The sequence below is a fragment of the Archocentrus centrarchus genome, chromosome 17, assembly GCF_007364275.1.
Source record: "Archocentrus centrarchus isolate MPI-CPG fArcCen1 chromosome 17, fArcCen1, whole genome shotgun sequence".
Classification (NCBI taxonomy): Eukaryota; Metazoa; Chordata; class Actinopteri; order Cichliformes; family Cichlidae; genus Archocentrus; species Archocentrus centrarchus.
This window is the reverse complement of record NC_044362.1, coordinates 9,294,232-9,301,396: the sequence shown is the minus strand read 5'-3', so window position 1 is coordinate 9,301,396 and position 7,165 is coordinate 9,294,232.

Here is a 7,165-nt window from a genome sequence, read left to right as displayed (position 1 = left end):
TGCTCAGGGAACCACAGTGATGCCAGCCCGAGGATTTGAACCAGGGTCCTCTCAGTGATGAACCCTCTTCTTCTCCCCTAGGCCACCACTCCAGCCCAATTTACTCAACGTAAGAAAGTAAAAGTAGCTCTTTGGAGGATGTTTCTACCTGCTATTTTTGTGTAAAGCTAACTGAACCTTATTATATATTATTGTAATAATATAAAATAATACATGAGAACACAAACGTTATTCCAATCTAAATTTTAATTCTAATGAATGTACTCAGCTTGAATCTGTTATGTAGGCCACAAACTTTTAAAGGGAATTTAAACACAGCTCTGTTCTCTGTGTCCTCCATAGCAGAGGGTGACTGTGCCTCCACCTAAACTCCAACATGAGGATACTCAGGGGTTACAGTGGGATTCAGAAGGTGGAAGAACCCTAAGATCAGCTGTAGTGGCTCTGCATGGGGAGAAGAATCACAGCTTTCTATTGTGAGCTGCAGTAAATGATGTTGGTGTGCAGGCTGTAATCAGCTGACCTGCTGCTGCTCTGAGGTTTACTGCTCTGTGTGGATGAACTGAACTCACAAAGATGTAACCCAGTATTTCACAGCTATCTGAGCTGATCTCCATCCCCTACACTGACAGCATACAGGCTGTAGAAATGTTGGATTCAGTGAATGAATCTCAGCATCAGCTTTGATTTAAACTAATCTCTGCTGCACTGATGTAACCTGTAACTCTGACCATGAACACAGCCTCTGTGCACCAACACAGAGCTTTACTGTAAATACAGTACAACAAACTAACCTGTTTATCACACACTAAACTGCGGCATTTTCATACAATCTTTGAATAACACAAAGTCAGCATACTTCAGTTTATTTTCCAGTCCTTACCTTTAATTCTAACCTCTCTTCTTCCTCTCCTGTCCTGAATTTCTGTGAATTTCTCTCTCTTTGCTCTCCCTGGAAATACAGCACCTCTGCTTTTAGCTAGCAGACACACTGTGTGACAAACTGCACACACTTTGTGTGTTTGCTGATATTTGTTGAGCATTTAGAAACGTTGCATTTATCTGCCACACGTTACTCCCTTCATGCTCGCTCCTCTTCAGTAGCGCTAGCTAAGCAGTTTATGTGCCGCAGCGCAACTTACGGACTCGGTCCGGCCCGCTGTGACCCCTGATTATAGCGCTATAAATGATACATTAATTATATGGGTTTGTGTATTTAATTCCTTTGTACCCGATAAGCCCCGGTGATGGAGGATACGCAGTACGATTGTCTCTTATATGTTATTATTCCTCCGTTTAGGCTCAGATCGTTTGATGTTAGTAGTAATAAGGTGGTGGCCCTTTCACACCTAGGTGTGATTTTTCACACCTAGGTGATAAAAAAGCCTTGCGCGTGCATGTGAGGTGCGTGTGCGCGTGCGTGTGTCCGTGCGTGTTTGCGCTGACGTGTGATAATGACGTATACGGTATCCGTTCAAATCAGCTGATCTCATTGTCTCTCCTTACAAGGGGGCTTTTTCCCAGACGGACATCAAAGAGGTTCAAACTCACAAGACAGTGGCTAAATAAAAATACAAAGGTAAATAATCTAATATCCGAGCCCACCTGTGGTGCATAAAGCACACAACACAGTGCCTAAATTAAAATACTATGGCTAAATAATAGCCGTATATCCTCCTCAACAGTAGGGCTGTTCATTTACATACAGAACGGAGGATGACCCAGTCCTGATTACACATTAATCAGATTAGTAGATTCATCCCTGAAACCCAAGGCATTTATTTAGACACACACACAAATAATTAAAACAGTGGTCTTACTAAAAAACCGATGCACTGTTAAAATAAATTTAAAAAAAATATACTGACATCCACAACATATCCCAACATCCGCTTAGCAATGTGTAACTTTTTAGAAAGCCATAACCCGGCGACAACTTGGAGTACGACCCTGACCTGTGTCAGTACAGGGCGTCTGTGTTAATAAAACTGCACTTCCTGTATGGGATCACAAACATGTGAGTAGGTAATGCAAAGTTATCTCAAAAATCTCTGAGTTTTGCTTCTTCTAGCAATCTGTCCCACAGACTTTTGTGATGTTCTTGAGTGAAATGAGTAACTACTTTTACTGTGAAAACCAAAGAAATTCCGACAGTATTAAAAAATATCAGACTATGCTCAAACTAGGCAATCCTATATCAACATTCTCCTCACAGAGTTAAGACAGAAAAACAGAATCTCACGCTTATCATAAGCTTTATGCGGTGAGCAGTACATTATTTTTCCATGTTAAAGCGTGGAGTGATGAGAGTGTGATCAGCTGAAACGGAGTTCTTTTGTTGTTCTTTCAAATGAAGGCGCAAAGGATCATGGGAGTTCTCATTTCGGCGTTTATGTGTTTAGTTACAATGTTATCGGTCATGTTTTGCGGATCTCTCATCGATATTATTAATTTGAGATATGAATTACGCATGCGGTCAGGTACGGAGACTAACTAGTAATGGAACACCGTGACTGAGATGTCTGTATCCGCTAAGGGCCTACCGTCACCGCGGGTGTTTCAGAGCAGCACGCTTGTGTTTCTTGTCAATAAAGCTGTAGTTCCTGGCTATGACCAGTGAGCGCACGTCAGAAACTCTAAAATCAACTCGAGTTCTCTAGTGTTTCTTGTATTTGAGCGTCACAAGACCGTCTCAAACGTTGGTTGTGAAGAGAATCGTGTAGCTTCTTTTTCCCCCAAAGTTTTTCTTTCTAAACTGACTCTGGCGTAACGCTACACTCGGACTTTTAAATGGATTCAGGTAAGCATATACTTTTACACAAAATTATGTGAATCTAAACTGTATTCTGTATAGCAACTCATTCCTTTTTTTTAAAAAGAAAAAGAAATAAATAATTGTACGTTTGTGTATTTTGTGTATATTACATTAATGATAACTAACGATGCATGTTTTCCAGACGTTAAAACTTCACCGCCACAACCATCACGGGTGATGACCGTTCCTCCTCCTGATTCTTCATCTTCTTCATCTCCACCATCTCGCCAATTACCTGAAGAGCCGCTGTCGCGGCGCGGGGTCACGGCTGTTAAGATCGCTACACTACACATACTGTGTAAGGCCGTGCAGAACTATCATGAAGGGATATGCCACGGATGTCGAGTCAAACACCCTAGCTATGATCAGCACAGCTGTAAGCAGGTTATTCCTGATTTCTTTTACGCGCCCCATTACGACGAAGTGATGAAAATATTCTGGACAGATCGTCTCATTCCTGCCGTTCGACTCTTCTTGTGGTCTAACAGTCGGGACGACGCGCGTAAGGATTTCACATGGATTGTGGACGCTCAGGTGTCTGAATTGTTGCATGCATTAAACATCTTAGATGCAATAGACAGTTTGTATCATGATCTGAGGGAGGAATATTTCTTTGAGGACTTACCAGCAGAGCTTATCATGGTGGAAAACTACTGGTTAGGCAAACACAGACTGTGTATGTAATGCATACTCTGTATTTTTGGTTTATGGGTTGAAATAAAAAAAAATCAATATTAAAAACTGTACAGACTCCTCATTTTTAAACTCTGCATTCCTCACGGAAAACAGTGCAATATATGTTTAAAACATCTTTTCATTCATTCATAAATACACCACATACTATGTCCCCACAAAACAAACAAACAAACAAAAAAAACAAAAAAAAACAAAAAAAAAAACTATGGTTAAAGCAATAGTTGTGTATTTTTCCTATCTAAGGTGCGTTTCTTACACCATTCTTGTAATTCTATTTGTTATCACATCTGCATTTTTCTTAAAAAAAAAACAAAAAAAACACTAACCGACTCTAATTCTCAGGTACAAAGAGGTCGGCACTCACACGACGTTCATTAGCTGAACTTTCACTCATGTACACTTTAACTATTCATCCCTATTACCAGGGTGAGTTACTTTAGTTTCTGTTTTAGCACCGAAGATGTTTTCACTGAGCTTGATAAAACCTGACAGTTTGGTGAAATCATTATAGATGCAGAATCTCATCCTTTTTTCCACACAGCATACCCCAAAGCACGTTTCAAACTCACAACAGAATATCACACAGGAGGAAATAATGTCTCAGTGACGTGTATAATCGTATTTTTGTGTAAGTCAAAACGATGCACCGATTTACCCATTATCCGTGTTTCTATTCTTTTTTTCATCATTAACAGAGGATCTTAGCTTGTTAATGAAACATCTCTGCACAGTTTGTCTTCATCAGAATCAATTCATTAGAATACAGCAGAATAAAAGTTTATTACAGGGTGTTGTTAAAACACATCAATTCGGCTATCATGTTTAAACAAACTCCCACTCCTAAATAACCTTTTATAAAATAACAATGCTAACAGACCGTATGTCTGCATCATGCAGAAGGATTAGGATGTTGATAAATCAGATCATACAGACTAGCACGTTTTTTTTTTCATGTGTAAACTTTGTTTTTCTGTATCTTAGACTGCATAGTGCCCACAGGGCTAGAGCCAATCAAGGGTGGGCCCCGTCAGAGCAAAGGATCATGGGAGTTCTCATTTCGGCGTTTATATGCTTAGTTACAATGTTGTCAGTTATGTTTTGCGCTTCTCTCAGCGATATTATTAATTTGAGATGCGAATTACGTACGTTTGTCAGGCATGGCGACTAGCTAGTAATGGATCACCGTGACTGAGAAGGGTGTAGCCCTTAATGACTCACGGTCACCGTGACTGGTTCAGAACACGCATATGCTGCAGTACTTACATATGACCAGTAGGATAAGGGCAGGAGCTCAGGAATTGGTGATAAACGCTTGTCTCTGTAGTGTGTTTTTATTCACAATGGCCCAGGAGTATGATCTGGTGGGGGTGCATAACTTCCCTGTGGAGACGTGTCAGCTACACGCGGTCGTGCTCGACATTGTTAAACTTACCGTCAAATCCGTTCTAAACATGCTTATTCAAAAACACAAAAGAGAGATTTGCGCAGGATGTGAAGCCTCACACCCCTCACAAAGAAGACACACCTGTGGGGCTCCTGTAGATAGACACTTCTTTTTCAAGTATTATGACCATCTATCAAAAAGATTTTGGAATGGACATTTTATACCTATATTGATGCAAATTCTCCGTTTGGAAGGTTTCACCCCTGACAAACACAGGCTTATGTGTGCAACGGAGGCTTATCTCCATGAGTTAAGAGAGGTCAATGATATTGAACGGGCGCTTTTTGAATTGGAGGACAGTGTTATTGGTGTCAAACGGTCATCTGTTGACCATGTTTTAAATCAAAAGTATCATCTGTGGAATTAACTTCATTGTATGCATTTAAATCGAAATTGCATACTTTTTTTTTTTGGCTGGGTCCATCGTTTGTACTTGATTTACTTAACTTATGTTATAATTTTTTGTTATTTTATGGCTATTTTATGTATATCTTTTAACTATGTGATGTTTGTATTTCTGTTTTACATGATTATATTCTACTGATGCTTATCTTAGTCTGAACACCCATGAAAATAAGAGATTTTTAATCTCAATGGTTCCTTTCCTTGCTAAAATATCAGCTTAGTTTGATATCACTATAGTGGACTTAAGTAATTTTTCATAGTATCATATCATTGTTTGTTGATGTGCAAAGTCTGCAACAATATGTTTTTTAAAATAAAAGTTTGTAGTGCAGTACTGGTGAGGCACAGCAGCGTTTTTATACACAAATCTGCACACTGAGGTCTAGTGAACGTGTAGGCATACAAAGTATTTTGTTTATCTCCACAGTTTGTATATCACTCCTATTGTGGTTTTAGTTTAAAGCAGCTGTATAAGAGAGAGAAAAAGCATTAACTATATTCTAACAGTACACGTGAAAGAAAACTCAAAGTTTACTCAAACAGGGCGGCAGTGCGCACATCTACTATGAAATGGGTGAATATCAGTTAGGATTATCTACCAGGCTTTTGTTTTGTGAGTAAAAAATCACTGTACTGAATTATATTACTTAAAACTATGAGGTGAAATTAATACCATCACACAAGGTTGTGATGTTTATGTATCCAAAAATCAAAACATTCAGCGCATTGAATGCATTATTGGCTCAGTGTCCTTTATACACACTTTACAAGCTTTGTCCCAATAAAAGTTTACAGATTAGGCAAAATGGCCTCTAAGCAAATGCAAAACCCCACAGACTGGGGGAGATAACTCAGAAAACCTCATCCACACAGTTCAACACCTCCCCCCCACATTCACAATTCCTACCAATACAGACATACCCCCCTCCCCATCACTTCTCCCCCATCAGCTCAGGACTATCCCTTCACAGTCCCCCATGCCTGCAGTCTTGTGTGTGATTTAAACTATGTTTTTAAATCACACGGTATAACCGCAAGGATTTTATTTTGCTTATGAATGGATCTATACCAACTTTTCATCAGTAGACTATACCAAAGAAATATGTTTCTCTCCACTAAATCCCCCAAAGTTTTTTTTTTATTGGAATAAAAGACCTATGAATTCACCGCTGTTTTAACTACTTTCACGCCAAACCATCATGAGTTATGTTTGAGTAAATTAACCATGTATTTTCAGAGCCTACATCAGTGGTAAGGGGAATCTGAAACTAAGTTAGATAAAAATAATGCAGGTGCACGAGGGTTGTAGGGGTCATACTTACATCATACCTGATAGAGGAATACCAGACTCATGTAGTTGAAGAAACAATTTTAATACATTTTATTTAACAAGATACGGTCACACGTATTTTGTTGTAACCACAAGTTTATTCTGTAGTGAAGATCATGAAATTTTTTTAACATGTGTATCAATTTTAATGATCAGATACACATGAACAGATGTGTTTAATGTGACAAGAAAAAGGTGAAAAGAATCATTAGTTTGCACATATAGTAGGTGGGGGAAAAAAAAGAGCAGTAAGCACAGAAAAAAGTCCTTTTTTTCATTTTTGGAACACAAAAAACTATAACTTTTAACCCGTACACAAAACGCTGTATCACTCCTGCTTTTATGAATGTTTATCCCATCACATATCACAAAAAACAACATAAGACAGCAAATGATTTATACACATAGGCATATCAAACAATCAATTTTCTCGTAAAATGCTTGTTACTGTAATGTTACAGGTTGTCTCAAACTG